The sequence below is a fragment of the Bos javanicus genome, chromosome 24, assembly GCF_032452875.1.
Source record: "Bos javanicus breed banteng chromosome 24, ARS-OSU_banteng_1.0, whole genome shotgun sequence".
Classification (NCBI taxonomy): Eukaryota; Metazoa; Chordata; class Mammalia; order Artiodactyla; family Bovidae; genus Bos; species Bos javanicus.
The window spans coordinates 46,096,061-46,114,424 of record NC_083891.1 but is presented as its reverse complement, the minus strand read 5'-3'; the positions used below and the strand labels follow the sequence as shown (position 1 = coordinate 46,114,424).

Genomic DNA, 18,364 nt, shown 5'->3' with positions numbered 1-18,364 from the left:
GGAATTTCAGAGAGCAGCCAGTGAGTCTTGGCACGGGAAAGGTGGGGAGAGCCCAGGCTCACCCTGAAATTAAATTCCGAGGGAGTCAGAAGCAATTAAATTACACTCCCAACTGGTTCTACCCATGGGCATGTCAGTCTGGCACCCTGGGATGTGTGTGTAGAGGGGTGGGGTTGGGGGAGGGGAGGCGAGTAAAGAAAGAGAGGAAGGAGGGAGGAAGGGTGTTGGTTAAAATCCAGGAGAGCTGAGAAGGGAAGGCAGGAGACTGGCTGTAGGAGAAAAGAGGAAGGGGCATGTCTGAAGGGAGAGGGAAGAGAGAGGAGGGCAGAAGGGAGACGGTGCTGTCACCGCCTGAAAACCAGCAGGTGATGCCTCAACCAGCAAAGGCCCATCTGAGGTCACCTCAGGGACTTTGTAGGCCCCCTGGGGCCCCTGGTTTGGCCTGCCATGGCTCCTGCCTCCACCAGCACAATGGGCCCCCCCTAGGCAGGCCATGTCCAGCTGCGCCCATGTCTATCTGCTCATCACCTGGTATCCTTCATAGTTATCATCTCTGGCCAATGTCCCTTTGATCAAGTCACCCCAACGGGATCAAGAGCCTCTAGTGGCCTCCTGGCTCCTGGGGTGAACTCCAGGACACCAGGGACACTCAAGGAATGTCAGTAATAGCATTCCCACTGGAGCCAACAATTCTCCAGGAGGGAGTCATTGCTTTGAATTAAGCATCACTCACTCCCACTTTTAAGATGCAAACATTCCCAAGAGGGTTGCACATTAAGTCCTTACTGTTCTGTGTGGATGAACCTGCAAGACTTTCTGTCTGTCCAGAATGAATGGAAAAATCATTGAGAGGCCAAGTGAGGTGGCAAGGCTGGGGAAGAAAACCTGACTTTATCTCCTTCACAGCTCTGCCCCAGCGGTTCTGAGGATGGAGACAGCCAGCGACAGCTCTTTGCTGTCTGGCCACATGCATTTGATTGGCCAATTGCATTTGACTTTTAACTTGGCTTATCCACTCACTAGATATTTACTGAATGCCTATTACTTGCCAGGAACTGTTCTAACGTTGGGACACAGCCGTGAATAACAGTCAAAAACATGTGCCCTCGTGGAACTATAATCTAGTCCTGTGCTGTCCTGTGTGGTCACCAGTGTGACTGTGTGTGACTGTTTAGCATGTGAAACTGGCTACTCTAAATTGATAAAGGCTGTCAGTGTAAAATAAGTCTGCAGCACCAGACTTCAAAGGTGTTGTACCAACAAAACTTTGTAACAAATTTAGAAACTTTGCAATTTGCTTTTATGTTGAAATAACAAATTTTGGATATAATGTATTAAATACTGTATATATTAAAAATAAATTCCATACTTTTTAAAATGTAGCTGTTAGAAAACATTAATTTATATTTTTCTTACATTATAGTGGACATTACTGGTCTAGACAGTAAGTAGGTACATCAGAAAAAGTGTCATTTATCAATGATGATAAAAGCTATGAAGAAAACAAACAGGGAAGGAAGACAAGAAGGGGAGTTAATTTTTCAAACCTTCACTGAGGTGACTTTTATGTAAAGAGCTGAAAAAGCATGAAGATGTCAGGAGAAGAGTTTTCCAGGGAGACAGAACTGCACGTGCAAAGGCCCTGCGATGAGCGTGAGCCTGGCACTGAGGAATAGCAGGAGGCCAGTGTGAGAATAAGAAGCAGAATGAGATGGGGGACAAGGGGGAATGGTAAGAGTTTAGGTAAGATAAATATCGGGGGCTCAATAAATGTTGAGACTGTGCAGGACCCTGTTGTCCGTTATAGGATACTGGCTTTTACTCTGAGTGAGATTAGCTTTTACTCTTAGTGAGAAGTCAAAGGCAGGTGTCTGAGCAGAAAAATGACAAACTGTGACCCCCTCTGATTGCCATATTGAGAACAGGCTACAGGGACAAAAGGGCAGAAGGAGAGACCAAGAAAGATACGGTTGTTCCTTGGACCAGGGTGGGAGTGGGGCAGAGAGATAAGAGGTAGTCAGCTCCGAAACATATGTCAACGGTGGTGACCAGATCTGCTGATGGATTGGACATGAAGTGTGAGAGACAGAAGACAAGGGTTCCAGATCTTCTGTCCTGAGCAACTAGAAGGATAGAGTGTTAACAGTTTGCTAAAGTGGCCCCAATCCTTCCCTCCTGGTATGCACACCTCTTGCAAGGTGACTCTGCAGCCCCACCCACCAAGAAGCATAATCTAGTTCCCTACCTCTTAAATCTGAGCTTCACCGTATGACTGACTTTAGCCAATAGAACACAGCGGAAGTGACATCATGACAGTTCTGAGCCTGGGCGGCAAAAGATCTTGCTGTTTCCATTCTCATTCAGAGCCCTGTCCCTCCCATGTGACCAAGCCCAGGCTAACCCAGTGAAGGATAAGCAACCATGTGATGCAGAGATAAGTTTCCAGCTGAGACCACCTTAGACCAGTCTGTCCCAACTGATTTGTAAAAATACAAATGAACCCAGTTAAGACCAAAAGAACTCCCAGTTAAGCCCAAACCCAAATTCAGTTCAGTTCAGTCACTCATTCGCATCTGACTCTTTGCTACCCCATGGACTACAGCACACCAGGCCTCCCTGTCCATCACCAACTCCCAGAGTTTACTCAAACTCATGTCCAAATTATCAACTCACTAAATTGTGAGCTGAATAGATGGTTGTTGTTTTAAAATAAGCTTTGGAATAGCTATCAAGCAGAAAAATACTAACTGATACAGATGATATTGCCATTTATTAAGGTGGAGACTCAATTTTTAATTATGCTTGATTGTTTTGAATGTGAGTCTGGAGGCTTAGAGAACAAAATCCTTGTCTTCTCTCCCTGAAACACTCAGAGTACCCTCAGGAAAGGACTAGATGGAATCTGGGTGCTCAGTGCACACTTGGATGGGTGGATGGATGGATAGATGAATTCACTTGATAGATGACTTATTAATAGTCTCCCTGAGGACCAGCCAGGTCTCTGAGTCACCCTTCCCTTGACAAAGCCAGATGAGCTTTAAATGCTTCCTCCCCCCTACCAACCGCCGCTACTCCGTTGAGAGTTTGCAGTTGAACCTTGACTTCCCAGAGCTTCCCTCAGCAATAGCAACAGAGAACTGAAACCCACAGATTCATGTGTTTCCTTGAGAACACGGAGCACTGATTTCTAGCCTGTTTTGACCTCCCACACCCAGCCTTTTCCCAGATGTGCTGGCAAACAGACAAATCAATTCTTTGGGGTTTTTCTTCCTCGACACCCCCATGACATGTTAATTAGCAGGGGAAATGCCAACAGCAAAGTCAAAAGGGCTGAAGACAGTCCCCAGCTGTGAGTAGCCAGCCGGTGCAGCACTGGGCGTCTTGACTTTCCACCCAGGGCTGGTGTCCTTTTCCAGGGCTTCAGGCACTGTTTTCTGCTGCTCTGTTTGTCTTCCCTCCACCCCCGGTGTGCCAGGTCCCTTAAGAACCCACACTGGTGCTTCTGTGATGCTCTTGGTAATGTCGGGACATCAGATCATTTCTTACAAAGCACCTCCCAAGTGTAGCCAGCCCCACAACCATCCAAGCTGGGTGAATTAGAAGACTATCCCCATTTTAGAGATGAAGCAACTGAGGCTCTGAGAGTTGGCAGACTCACCCCACACCACTTGACCCGCGGCTAAGTTTAGAGCCTGGTTTTCTGATTCCAAACCGGTCTTTCTTTCACTATTGGCACCATCAAAATATGTTCTCAATAACAGGCCAAATACACTGAGAAAGGGGGCAGAGGGGCTCCTTAGGCAGATTATCGGTAATTTTAGGTTAGGTCTCCCAAGGGCATATAACCCATGTCAGATAAATTCTGGCTGCAGTCAGCCAGGCCCAGGCAGGGGGCACTTTTAAGAGACTCCCAGGCCCAGAGATTGTACCTGCCTGCCTCACTGGGGCTCCAGCAGTCATCTGAAGCTAGAAGGGAATCCAAGAGCCAAGAATAATGGCCCATCGCCAGGTTCTTTAAAAGACTTGTAGCTCCGATCAGGCCCTGAGCCCACCCACAGTCCCCCCTTAAAAGGGTAGGATGGACAAAATGAAGGTGTTTACTGGAGGCAAACTGGCCCTAACTGAACCTAGTAGGATCTCTGGGGAGACCCTCCCCAGCTCCCACTGCACCCCTCCCTCTCCTCCAGGGCAGGGGACTCCATAGGCTGTCTGCTCTTCTGGAGTTTGGGTGTGTGGAAGGACTGGGCGCGTGTGAGTGTACACGTGGGTCCACAACCTGCCCCATGGCCTGCTGGGTTAGCCAGGCTTGCCTGCTGGCAGTGCCCACACACAGTCCAGGCCTGCCAGGTCAGTCGTTGTTTGTTAAATGCCTGCTCTACCCAACGCAATACACGGGGAGTGAAGCATTTTCCCTTGTGGAAGCAGTAGGATATATCTGCCTGGGGAGTCAGGCAAGTTGCGTTTAAATGGATCTTAATCACCCACTTGCTGTGTGGCCTTAGGCAAATAGCCTAACCTCTCTGAATCTCTACTTCCCAACCTGCAAAATGGGCATAAGGATATCACCATCTCTACCTCCAGGACTGTCATGGATTCATTTGAGATACACATCTTGAAAACTGTAAAGAGACTTACACATAATGAGGCCTAGTATCAAAGATGTTACAACAAGCACACAAATGAGTAGCTGAGTGCCGAAGAGTTGATGCTTTTGAACTGTGGTGTTGGAGAAGACTCTTGAGAGTCCCTTGGACTGCAAGGAGATCCAACCAGTCCATCCTAAAGATCAGTCCTGAGTGTTCATTGGAAGGACTGATGTTGAAGCTGAAACTCCAATACTTTGGCCACCTGATGGGAAGAGCTGACTCATTGGAAAAGACCCTGATGCTGGGAAAGATTGAAGGCAAGAGGAGAAGGGGACAGCAGAGGATGACATGGTTGGATGGCATCACCGACTCAATGGACATGAGTTTGGGTAAACTCTGGGAGTTGGTGATGGACAGGGAAGCCTGGTGTGCTGCAGTCCATGGGGTTACAAAGAGTTGGACTGAGCGACTGAACTGAACTGAATTGAAGGTGTTGGAAGTGTCTGAAGTACACTGTGTGGGTTAGATTACAACACATGTGCAGCAAAAGTATCAATAATAAGCAAATGATTTCTGGAAGGATCATGGTTCCCCATGAGGAGGGAACTTGGGTGGCTGGAGGGGGGCAGAGGGAGGGGAATGGGTTTTCTCTGTACGTGTCCTTTTGTGCCACATGAACTTTGAACCACGTGTATATATTGTGTGGCTATTAAAATACAGAAGTCTTTAAAAATAAAATAATACAAAATGTCCATATAGCAAAACGGGAAAGGTGGTCAGTCTTCAGGGTTGCTCTGCTCCCCTTTCTCATCCTCCCCCCACTTCACCCCAGGGTCCCAGGACCTCCCGTGACTGTCTCCCACTCCTCTCCCCAAATTTAAACTGTCTCTCTCTACTTAAAAGACCAGCAAGCTGAGGTGTAAAGAAGGCAAACACCTTGCTGTCCCTCCTGCCAGCTGGCAGGGCTGACGCGGGGTGGGTTTGGGGTCCGTTCTGTAGACCCCAGAGAGTCTTCTCCTCCACTCCTAACCTCTAACTCAGATCTGCCAAGAAGGTACAGCGAGGCCGTGGGCCCAGGCCTGTCTGACACCCAAGGAGGCGTACTCTGCAGGGGAAAGAGTCTTCCCCCCAAAGTCACCACATGTCTGCTTCGGGGGTAGGCTGGGTTCCAGTGACACTGCTTTACAGAAGGTGCTTGCAGTATCAACTTGGGAATCAGGGCCCTTGGACAAGGTTAGGCAGCTGCCTCATTCTAATTCCATTTAAGAGAGAAGAGGCCTTGGCAGATTTCCCAGCTTGCAATGTTTTAACCAAACAATTTTGAAAACTAAGTTCAAGACCTGTCACCTGAAGCAACAAGCCTTAGCAGTGTGCCTTGGAGCCTGGCTCCCCCTGGCTACGGCCGGAAGGCCGGGAACACCTCCAGCTTCTCAGAGATAGAGCCGTGTTGAACTTGAACTGTGCCTCATCTGAAGTAACCCAAGACCTCAGGAGGGGCTTCCCTGGTGGCTCAGTTGGTAAAGAATCCACCTGCAATGCAGGAGACCTGGGTTCAATCCCTGGGTTGGAATGCAAGCGTCAGATACGACTTAGCAACTAAACCACCAAGACCTCAGGAATTTGGTGGTGGGGGGAAAGGTTTGAGAATTCTTAGGAGCAGGGAGAACCTGCCAGTGACCTTGGTCAGGGGCTACCATTTGGGCCTCTGTGGCCTCATCTGTAACAGGGCGCAGCGACACATAGCCCGCAGGCGTGCTATCTGGAGCATGGATGGCACGCGCTCCATTGTGGCTGCTGGCAGTGTCTCCGCTTCCACGACAGCTCCTTCCAGAGGTGGCCTGTCCTCCTCCGAAAGTGGGGGCTGGTCCAGCCCTTCAGCAATTGCCCTTCCTGTCTGCATCTCCCGGAGGGAGAACATGACACAGCCAACCTGTGGCTCAGGCAGCCTTCCACCCAGGGCTGCAGCTGCTGCAGAAGTGGGGAGAGGAGTGAGCGTGAATCCACAGACAAACGATGTGTAACTGAGCGCTGGCCTCCCGGGAGCCTTTCCCCACCCCGGGCTGCACACAGGACGGGGCTCAGCTCCCAGAGAGAGGTTGGCAGGAGGGTTCCTACTCTCTGCTCTTACTCCCACCGTCTTCAGAGCTGACAGGCAGCTGTGAGCTGCTCCTGAGAGTCAAAGACAGTGGCAGACGGGCAGGGGCATGTTTGCCTGCAAGCTTAGTGGTGAGCCTCTGGGACTGCCAGGCAACCAAGAGACAAGGGTTGCTGGCTTGCCTCCAGCCTGCTGAGCAGTCAGCCCACATCGGGATGGGTCCCCACAACCCTGAGGCCCCTGGAGTCCACCCTTTCCCAAACAGGACGTGTGGTCGTGGCAGGGTTCATGGACAGTTGCCCCGTGTGAGATCTGATTCTCAAGGATGGGGGTGGGGACACTCAAATGTGGGAGCAGGGGGCTGTGCTGCAATTCCCAAGGCTCTGAGATGAGCCGTTCTCTCCCGCTGAGCTTGAGATCTGCACTTGGGGAAGAGAGGGCGTTTAAAAATAGCATGACTGACTTGAATACCTCTGCTCCCTGCCTGCTGCAAGTCAGATCCAATTACTCTACTGACAAGAGGCTTTTAGCCCAGGGAGCCTGGCATCCTGGATGCCACTCCAGGGGGCAGGACACCATGGTACCCTAGACCCTCCTTCTCCCAGAGGGCACCCAAGGGTCCAGGAGAAAGGGACCAAGGAGAGGCAAAGATCACACACCCACACGGCCTACCCCAGGATCATCATTAGGACACATCCAGCTACTTGGTTGAATCTGGTTTCCTCAAACACCCTCCAATTGTGTTCACATTGGGTGAACCATCTTAAATATCTGACTCATGCCTGAGATTCCGCAGGAGAGCTTCACCCCTTGGGAATTCCTCTCGAAGATCCAAGTGACCCTCCCTGGGATGGGTACTGGGCCACAGTTGAAGACACACACAGAGTGTCAACTCCATGAGGCAAGACTCCCACGGTGTAGTTCACTGCTGGCACACTTGGTACTTAACTAGGGTGTGTTGAATGGACCAGTGGTAAAGGGGATTTGACAGGAAAATGCAAATGACTCCACGCAGCTCCTCTTGGTGCAAAGGTGAAAAGCCATCAACTGACCCATGTTTCCTATAAATCATGGCCACGTGGCATCACCTCATCAACGAAGGCCTAACCCAGGGGTCTCCAGGAAACGTGTCTCTTTCCTTTCTCCAGCCAGTCACTGCATCTTTCAGCAAACTTGCCCAACCCAAAGCCACCTCCGGTGACCCTGTGAACAGAGCAAAGGCTAGAGCTGCAGCTGTTTTCTGCAAGGCCTCATCCACCTTCTCCGGGAGCAGTCCTCTCCTTTCTACTCCAGTTCTCTCCCTTCCTTCAACTGTGGAAATGACTGGCTGCTAGGGGAATGCAAACTAAGAGAGCTGCCCCTGAGGAGCAGAGGAGAGAGCCTGGAGCCATCAGGCGTGTGTTGCATGTCTTGTCTCTGACACTCGTCAACTCCGCCCCATGCTTTGTCACAAGGAGCCTGTCTCAGCAACTTCCCCAGGGTGGAGACGGGGTCTTGATCATCTGCACCTGGCACACACTGGTGCCCAAGAGATGTTTAATTAATGAGTGTACGTGTGTGCGCGCGCGTGTGTGTGTGTGTGTGTGTGTGTGTGTGTGGTGGGGGTGTCCTATGAACATTACAAAGGCATATGTAGAAAATCAGGCGATTGCTTGCTGACCACTTTTAGTAGCCTGGACAGTTGAGGAAAGGATTCATAAAGCTAGTTCACCATGTGCCACGTCAGTGATGAAAATGGGGGGACAGTGGCGGTTCCACTCTCTGGGTCTGTTTCACTTCCTCTGTGATGGCTTGAACTTGTCTGTCTGTCAGAAAGGCCCTCCCTAAAGCTAAGCCCATGGATGGTTTTTGATGACAGCTCTGAGTGTTTCCGGGCAGGGCTCCAGGTCACAAGCAAGATCGAGGCCCTAAGCACCTCCCTGGGGTAAAATTCCACCAAGAATCAGGAGTCTTGTGAAGCTAACGAGTAATGATCCTGATCCTGAAGACAGAACACTGGACCTGAGGGGTCCAGTCTCAGGACCTAGGGGGCTCTGACCTTCACCATAACTCATACACCTGACTGGCCGGCTCCTCTTTCTCCATGCTGACTGTGGGGAGCCAAGTGTGTGGATGCAGAAGTTGGAAGGATGACAGTTGCTGGCATTTCACAGATGAGACATTGAGCCTCTAGAACTCTCTCATTCATGCATTCTCATTCTCTCTCTCCCTCCCTCTGAGACCAGCTGAAGAGCAGAAAAGCACAGTGCAAGGGGAGGAGCACGAAGCCCAACCCGGCGAAGCATTTGGTGCCTTAAGAAATGGAGCCAAAGCAGAGTGGGACCCTGATAGCATGTAACCTTAGAGGTGGAAGATGTATCAGCGGGGTCACCAAGGACCTCCCACCCACCACCCCTTCACCACTTCACAACTTGGCAGTCCAACTTGCTGCAACCGCAATGGAGAGGTTTGGCAATGGCAGTGAAAATCATAAATACACAACCCTTGTCAAGAGGCAACTCCATCTGGCATCCTATATGTAAATGCATACAACTCCAATAAAGATATGCGCACAAAATGTGCACCATTGCTTGTAAGTACAAAGGACTGAAACAGCCAAATGTCCATCAATAGTGAACCGTGTGTTCAGGAAACACTGTACAGCCATGAGAAAGAAAGACCATGGTCTCCAGGATGCCTTATGCCTTGAAGTGAAGAAAGCAAGGACTTGGAAAGATCCTTTGAATTCTTCATTTATAAATAGGGAGGTTAAGACACAGGGGATGAGAAATGAGTTGCAGAAAGCCATCTCTCAGTTAGAGCTTCCCTGATGGCTCAGCAGGTAAAGAATCCGGCCGCAATGCTGGAGACACAGGAGACGCGGGTTTGATCCCTGGGTTGGGAAGATCCCCTGAAGGAGGAAATGGCCATCCACTCCTGTATTCTCAGCTGAAAAATCTCACAGACAGAGGAGCCTGGTGGGCTATAGCCCACAGGGTTACAAAGAGCTGGACACAACTGAGCGATTAAGCAGGCATGCCCGTCTATTAGAAGCAGTTCTGAGCTGGGACCCAGATGACCTGATGCCCAGGCTAGAGGTCCCACCACTGCACCACAATTTCCGCCATACTCAGATGTGGCCGGGAGTCCAGAGCCCCTCAGCCTCTCCACCCCGATACTTAACAACCCAGAGGCAGCCTAGTCTTTCTCTATGAAATCCACACTTGTAGTGCCCAAGCTTTAGTCCCTTCCCTCCTGCTCTGCCCTTGACTAAATCAAGGAAGAGGGCGTCACCATCTTTCCCTGAAGATGTGCCCCAGTCTCAAAGCATCCTCTGATCCCCTGCCTTCCCACCTTCTTAGAAGATGACACCAGTCAAAGAAGACTGCTTTATTCTAGATGGTGGAGCCTGCTCCCTAGGACACCATCCTATCTGATCAGAGTAACCCATATCAATGTGCCCTTTCCCCTCGTTAAGTAGAAAATCAACTTAAGGGCTATCTTTTCTTTGGAGGCAGTGGAGCCATCCACACATCTCAGTCTTAAAGGCTTGTGGTTATAAGGAGGGCTCACATTTCTACTGGACCCACCGTGTGCCAGGCACTGTTAGCTGCATCACATATATTAACTCTGTAATCCCCAGGACCCCATGGTGTCGCTACTCTTACTGTCCCCACTTGCTCAGTGAAGAAACCAGGCACAGCAAGGGCAATGTAACCTGCCCACAGACCGACCCGAGGTAGGAACTGGCCCTGAGGGCAGCCAGGCAGTACGTAGCGAACTGAGATTTGAAACAGAAGCCACAGCTTACAAAAAGGCCTGTGCAGTGACTCACAAAACAGATAAATGGCGCAGCCGACTATCTAAGCTCAAATTCTTTTGACACCAGCTCACTCACACCCATATGTTCCAAGATAAGACCACAGACGAGCTGATCTGACAGCAATTCCAAATAGGCTTGTGTGTTCTAAAGATATGACTTCTGACTGTTCCAGCGAAGCAGTAGCTGAGCAACCCTGACCAAGACTGGGCTATAATTAACTCCAGCCCCCAAACTCCATAAGCGCCCCTTCTCTAAAGCCCCTTTTGAGGTGCCCCACGGTTTCCCAAGGTGCGTGCTCTGCCTTGCTGCAGCAGGCTAGCATGCCTGACTTTGTTTTTCTCCAGCTGTGTTCTTGGTGGTCTTGGCTGGTGGGCTTGCATGGGATGTATGCGTGTGCTGTGCTCAGTCATATCTGACTCTTTGCGATCCCCTGGACTGCAGCCCGTCAGGCTCCTCTGTCCATGGGGATTCTCCAGGCAAGAATATTGCAGTGGGTAGCCGTTTCCTTCTCCAGAGGATCTTCCCAACCCAGGTCTCCTGCATTGCAGGTGGATTCTTTACCATCTGAGCCACCAGGGAAGCCCTTCATGGGATAGACCTGGGATTTGAACCTAGGAAGTTGGTCTGTGTGCTGAGTATTCCTTTTGTATAGGTGTCCTACTCTCCAGGCTATTGTCATAGCTGCCGGTCAACCTAGCCCGAGGTCAGCCCTGGCTCTGGGCAGGAGGGAGATTGGGTCAAGGGACAGCAAGGCAAGGCCTGCTCTTTGGCAGAACCTCCCCTTCTGCCGCCTCTTCACTGTACCTGAAAGCAGACCTGCCCTTCCTCCTGCCCTCCTTCCCCTGACTCAGCAGCCTCCATGGCAGCATCTTCATCAGGCACCTCCATGGTTCCCTAGTCTTTCCAGAGCAGATGGCACCCTTGGCCTCTGACTCCAGTCTCTGCCCCTGCCATGCTGAGCTATGTCCAGGCCTCCAGATATACTGGAGCTCTGAAAGTGAAAGCGAAAGTCACTCAGGCGTGTCTGACTCTTTTCAACCCCATGGAATGTCCATAGAATTCTCCAGGCTAGAATACTGGGCAGCCTTTCCCTTCTTCAGGGGATCTTCCCGACCCAGGAATCAAACCCAGGTCTCCTGCATTGGAGGTGGATTCTTTACCAACTGAGCTATCAGGGAAGCCCTGGAGCTCTACCACCTCCAATCATCTCCCCGGGCTGTTTCCCTAGTCTGAAACATAACCCTTCCCTAAACATTCATCTGCAAAGACTTCAAAGCCCAGCTGCCACCCCACCTCTTCCAGGAAGGCTTCTCTGACCACCCCACTGGGTCTTCGCCACCCTGGATTCCTGAAGGGCCCGCCAATCTCTGTGCCTCTCCGTAGGCAGGGCTCTCCCAAGCAGCCTGTGACATTTGTGATGACACAATGCCTGTGAGCTCACCCAACCTTCTCCTGGGTGCATCTCGTCACCTCAGCTGCAGCATATGCTCCTTCCAGGCAGGAATTACCTGATATGCCTCAAGGCATCAAGCCCAGAGCCAGCTCCCAGCCTGTGCTTCCCTGCTCTTAATTTTAAAAATCCAGCTATGAATAGCAGCTGTGACTCATTTTTTTTTTTTTCCCCATGCAAGCCATGGCTGGAGCCACAGGTCTGGAAATGGCATCTGCATTAGAAGGGATTAACCTTCAACTTAAAGAACTAAACTAAACTAAACAAGACCTCATCTGCCCAGAGAGAAATTCTAGAGGGAAATGCAGCAGGTAAGCATGGTTCTGTTGGGTGACTGGATAAGGAAGGATATTTTCCAAATGTGTTGTTACATGGTTTTGTCATGGCAGAAGAAATAAAGCCATATAATAATATTAAAGACAATACGTGCCAAAGAGGAAGCACAGGTAAGCAAGCAAGCAAGAGTTAATCCCCACACCAGACGCTGGCCACAGTGTCTGGAGGGAATGTCAGGAGACTAGCTGACAGTGGAGACCCGGCTCCTCCAAAGGGCTGGGCAGGTCTGCTGCTGGATGCCTGGGCCAGAGCTGGTCTCCCTCTCTAGGGGGTGAAGGCCATGAGAGCCCTGGAAAGGGAGGCAGCAGCCTTTGTCACCAATCCCAATACTTCAAACAGCTCTCAAACATAGGAGAATTCACGCAAATCAAAGGAAGCCCAACTGTCTGCAGTAGGATGCAATTTATAGTCTTCCTATCTCTCCAAGAGGGGGCAGAGGCCGTGGCAAAAGCCAGGTTCGAGAAGGTTTTAGAAAACTCTTAAATAAGAGCTACATAAATAGTCATTTTTAAAGGGAAACTAGGCTGTTTGGGGAGAATGAGGGTGATGTCAGCAAAGACAGCCCCGCTCTGCCTCCCCTACCCCAGTGTGTCCCTGGGCTGGACGGCTAGCACCCAGAGCTGCCGGACACTGCCCTCCCTACCAAGGCCAGGGCACCAGTCAGGCCATGCCCTGGGGAGGCAGCTCCCATGGGACAGGACAGGAGCATAAGGGACCCCAACATCCAGCCTCAAAACTCGGGCTCACCTCTGACCCTTCTCTGGTCAACCTCATCAGCCAGGGTGCAGAGAGCCCCCGCCCCAGATCGTGGTGCCCCAGCTCCTAACCTGCCGCCGAGGGCAGGCTGACCTGGGCGAGGCAGGCTTCTCACGTCCCACGAGCCAGATGAGAGGCTCATGCCGAACTCTAGTCCTTACACTTTGTTCCACTCCAAGGACACCCCGTCTCGTGTTTCCTGGAACTAAGCACAGAAGGGCTGCAAATCCCTCAGGGGGCGGACTCCAGATGGCCAAGCCCAGGCAGCACCCGCAGGGTTGGGGGCAGTTAGGGGTAGGGAGCCCCCCCAAACGGGCCCCCCTCGGTAGAGTCCGGCACTCAGTGCCCCAGGGGGCTGAGGAGGGGCTGACCTAAAGCAGTGGGAGCAGCTCCTCGGTGGGATGGGCGTGAGTAAATGCTCCTGTGTGTGAGTGTACGAATGTGTGCGAGTGAGTGGGGGTGAGCATGTGTGGACGATGGGTGTGTCAATGGCTCGCATGTGTGTGAGTAGGTGAGGGTGTACATGATGTATGTTTGTGTGTGAACTCACATGTGAATGTGTGTCTGATGGGAGTGTGTGTGTCTGAGAGGAAGGTGCATGTGGATATGGATTCTGCAAGGGTAAATGCTCTGTGTGTGAATGTTCTAGTGTGTGAGTGTGTGAGGAAAGTGTATGCGTGAGTGCATAAAGATGCACTAATGTGTGTGATTGTGTGTGTATGTGTGTGGGGGTGAGTGAGTAAGGATGTCTGATTATGCATACGTGAGTGTACATGTGCTGTGTGTGGATGTGTGTGCAAAGATGCACACGTGCACACAGCCCAGTCTGCAGGTCACCTGGGAGGGAGGTGGGAATGCTGGCTCTGCAGGGGGGTTCATGGCAGGGAAGGTTGTCCACACAAATAACTCTACAGAACACCTGCCCTCACAACGGTAACCCAGACTCTCTCCCGTCAGTCAGCTCAGACCTTAAGAAGCTCTTTGGGCGTCCCACGGACACTTCAGACTCCACTCAACTGGATCAAATTGGATCTTTCTTCTCATCTGCTTTTCCGCCTGGGGATGTGCAGAGCTCACCAGGACCCGAGGACCAGGCCGGGGTCCTGGGAGCCTTCCGAGGGTTTCTCCCTGGTGCTCTCCTCCATGCTTCCTGCCCAGTCCTTCACCCGCTTTGGTTGTTTGCACCGCCTCTAGCTGGCCCCCACCGGCCTCACGGCCTCCACTGTGTCTGCTGCTCCCGTTGTCCCCGGTATCCCCACCTGGGCCACTACTGTGGGCCTCGCTGGCCCCTCCTCCCAAAAGGCCTGTATTACCACACACGCTTCACCAGGCTGCCCTCCAGGAGTCAGCCCATCCACGGCCCCCAGTCCAAGCTCCGCGCCCCCCAATCCAAAAGCACCAACTGACAATCCATTTTCACATTGATGCCCACAAGGCATCTCCCACAGGCACTCCGACTGCCAGGCAGCCCTCAGAGGGGAAGGCTAGCTCTCCTCTCATCTAGAAACTCCACGACAGGACACTCAACAGATCACTCAATTTCTGCATCCCAGAGAGCAGCAACCCAGTCCGCCATACTATACACAGTAGACGGTTCCAAAATAATCAGCGCATGTGAAGAATCAGCTCTGACACAAGAAGGAATTCTATGATGAACCTCACCACCCCTGTCCCAGAACAAAATAGGTTTTGCCATATTAGACTTAGAGTTAAGCTCAGCTCTGCAGAACAGTAGAAAGTACACGGACTTTGAAACAAAACAAAGCCGGACATGAATTCTACATGTATCACATAGCCATCCCAACTGTGTGACCTTGAGTACCTCCCTTGCTGCTGCTGCTGCTGCTGCTGCTAAGTCACTTCAGTCGTGTCCGACTCTGTGCGACCCCATAGACGGCAGCCCACCAGGCTCCCCCGTCCCTGGGATTGTCCAGGCAAGAACACTGGAGTGGGTTGCCATTTCCTTCTCCAATGCATGAAAGTAAAAAGTGAAAGTGAGGTCGCTCTCTTCGCAACCCCATGAACTGCAGCCCACAAGGCTCCCTTAACTTCCCTGGATTTCTCAGTTCCTCCAATTCAAAAATGGGGCTAGCAATCTCTACTTCATCAAGTTTAGTGGGCGTGAAAAGACATAGGAATACCAAAAGCATAGCACATCTGACACAAAGCAAGTGTTTAATACCTGTTACTTTCCTTCTGTTAACCTTTCTCCTGCCCTTGACCTACATCCATCCAATTAATGAGAATTCATTCTAAGTTCAAAAGAGTAAGGGAGCCACTCCCCACATTCACTGAACTGTGTCTTCCAACTATGTTAAATTATAGTGCAGCACAAGCAGGGATCTTGTGGCTCAGCTGGTAAAGAATCCACCTGCAATGAAGGAGATCGGGTTCGATCCCTGGGTCGGGAAGATCCCCTGGAGAAGGCAAAGGCTACCCACTCCAGTATTCTGGCCTGGAGAATTCCATGGACCTTATAGTCCACGGGGTCGTAAAGAGTCGGACACAACTGAGCGACTTTCACTTTCACAAACAGGGAACTTGCTGATGGGATCCCAGAACTACTGCCCAATTCATGAGGAGCAAGAATCACAGCAGAGGAGCCGATGTTTCAGACTGTAAATTGTGTTTCAATTTTCCCATAGGGAAAAGGATGAAAATCCAGAAACTTTACACTAGACTATAAAACACTTTGACAAATTTGTGATGGATTTTTAAATGGTTTGTGATGATTTAAAAGGGAAGGGAGAGTAAGAGGGGACTGATCATCCCCAGGGACCAGCAAGTTCCCTCAAAAATGGGCTTCTGTGATGGGGTTCCCTGGGTTGGGAAACGAAGGACACCAGAATGTAACGGATCTGATTTTCACCAGGCACCTAACACATTGCACAAGGAAGCAGGCAATAAATATCCACTGTACTGAATGAGTGAGAAAACTGAATTAGACTGTTATGAAATGTTTGTAGATAAAAATGAGAAGTGCCATCTGGGTAATAGATACTACACTTAGGTGAGTTGGTCCAATGAATGTTAGCAATGTCAACCCACAGGAAGGAAGGGAGGAGACAGAGGCTCTCTTCACAGCAAATGGTAATCGTCTGCGGACAGCCTTGGCCTGTCCGCATTCCCACCAGTTACTTGACGGGAAATCTACAGTCTGATTTATAATCAAGTTTAAATATATTCTAACCTGGGAGGGATGGACCTTTTGCTAGGTGACAGACTCTGGCTTCCATGAGATTCCAGCGGCCTAGAAGCATGAATAAACCAACAAGACGAAATCTCATCAGCACAGATGAGAAGCCACAGTTTTGTTCAAAAACCCTGCCTGAGGGCTGGAGAGGAGACCTGCTTGATGGCCCCAAAGGGAGCCAGGGGTTCTCAGCATGACTAGCTTAACAGCAGCCATGGGACTTGGCTCAAAAAGCACACACAATTTTTCCTTTTTTTCAGACACACTGCACAGCATGTGGGATCTGAGCTCCCTGACCAGCAGAGTCTTAACCACTGGAGCACCAAGGAAGTCCTGGTTCACAGTCTTAACATCAGTAATGAAATTCATGGCACTAAGGCCAGAGCAAGCGCCCTCCAGTGCCCTGAACACCAGGGAGGTTCACAGCATGTGGGAGCACTGGGGCCCATCTTCAGCCCCCAGAGGGACCGTCCTGGACAAAGAGCACGTGATTTCTATACAGCTCCATACAAGTGAGTAGAGCTTAGGGTTGCCAGTTAGTAAACAAAGATACAGGCTGCTCAGTTAAATCTGAATTTCAGAGAAACAATAAGTGGCTTTTTAGTATAAAAAATGTCACATTCATGACCTAGAGGGGGGAGACGGGGGGATGGGAGGGATGTTCAAGAGGAAGGGGATATCTGTATACTTACATCTGATTCATGTTGATGTACGGCAGAAACCAACACAACATTGTAAAGCAATTATCCTCCAATTAAAACTAAATTTTTTAAAATGTCACATGCAGTAATTGGGACATACTTGCTTTTAAAAATCCATTCATTTTTTGCCTGTGATTCTAAATTTAACTGAACATCCTGTATTTTATCTGGCAGCCCCAGTGAAGCTGGGGTCAGAGAATAGAATTTAGAGAAAGGCAGATTCCAAGTATAAAATCGTAACAGCCCATAGCATGTAGTGCATGCTCGATATGTAGCTGATCTAATACATGAATTAATAAGGGATCAAAAGACCTAGCCAACAGGGAAGAGATGGTTTCACAGATGCATAAAGAAAGCGAAAGTGTCAGTCACTCAGTCGTATCCAACTCTTTGTGACCCCATGGACTCTAGCCCACCAGGCTCCTCTGTCCGTGGGATTCTCCAGGCAAAAATACTGGAGTGGGTTGCCAATTCCTTCTCCAGGGGATCTCCAGGGATTGAACCCAGGTCTCCAGCATTGCAGGCAGTTTCTTTACCACTGAACCACCAGTATACATATAAACCCATCCAATTGTATAGTTTAAATATGTGCAGTTTAATATTTTTTTTATGGAGGAGGGAAGACTGGTTTGCCTCACTTTTTCCTAGACAAAGTTGTTGGGCAGCAAGGAGAGGTTTTCCTAGTTTGCATCAGATTTATGATTTCCAAATTCTTTTCTGTGTAAATTGATTTTACTGAGAGCCCCACCCCCAGCATAGAGCAAATAAAAGCAGATGGCCCCTCCCAGAGCGTACAGCTCCCCACATTGGCAGGAGATGCTTGTCGTCAGCTGGACTCCTGGACCCTGCATGGGGACTTCCTGCTCTATCTGGGGACCCTAGGGGGCAACACCTCCAAGGGCTTCTCAAGTCTAAGGTCCCAGGTGCCAGGAAGACCCACTAGGGTGTGGCCGTGATTTGTCACTTTAAGGGCAGCCCTACAGGTGGCTGACATTGTTAAAGAGGGTTTAGTGGGAAGACCACAGGACAAGGTGAGACCTATGTGCTTTCTGTCTGCCTTCTGACCCAGGTGTGGGCCAGGCCAAACACCCCAAGTAGCAGGGTGACCCCGGGCCAGTCACTTAACCGTCCAGAATGGGACTAGGTGCTTGCTCGAGTCCTTTTGTACCCTCATGCTCTTGGACCCATTACTACAGAATTTAAATACAAAGAGTTTTCCACATTTCTCCAGAAAGATTTCAGAGCGATCTGGAAAATTCCACAATAAGGAAAAAAATGTCCTTGAGTGACACCAGCTGGTTAAGAAGTGGAGGGTGGGAGAAACGCTGCTACGTGGTGGCCAGCGACCACCTCGACTGGAGTCTGTGGATCTGCTGAGTTAGGTGCGGCTGACAGAGCGAGTGGGGACCCCAGGCCAGGCCTGGGCTGGCGTGGCCGGTGAAGTG

General features: G+C 50.4%; 1 protein-coding gene and 2 long non-coding RNA genes across 3 annotated transcripts in view; 1 reads left to right on the top strand and 2 right to left on the bottom strand.

Annotated features, from left to right (window-relative positions):
* Positions 1-18,364, bottom strand: part of LOC133237710 (uncharacterized) — a 485,111-nt gene that overhangs the window by 369,243 nt on the left and 97,504 nt on the right. The gene's annotated exons all lie outside the window — the stretch shown is intronic.
* Positions 1-18,364, bottom strand: part of ARK2C (arkadia (RNF111) C-terminal like ring finger ubiquitin ligase 2C) — a 116,624-nt gene that overhangs the window by 37,964 nt on the left and 60,296 nt on the right. The gene's annotated exons all lie outside the window — the stretch shown is intronic.
* LOC133237704 (uncharacterized) lies at positions 12,101-16,596 on the top strand. Its single transcript, XR_009733309.1, has 2 exons — positions 12,101-12,244; positions 16,479-16,596. It is a non-coding gene; the product is annotated as an uncharacterized LOC133237704 (long non-coding RNA).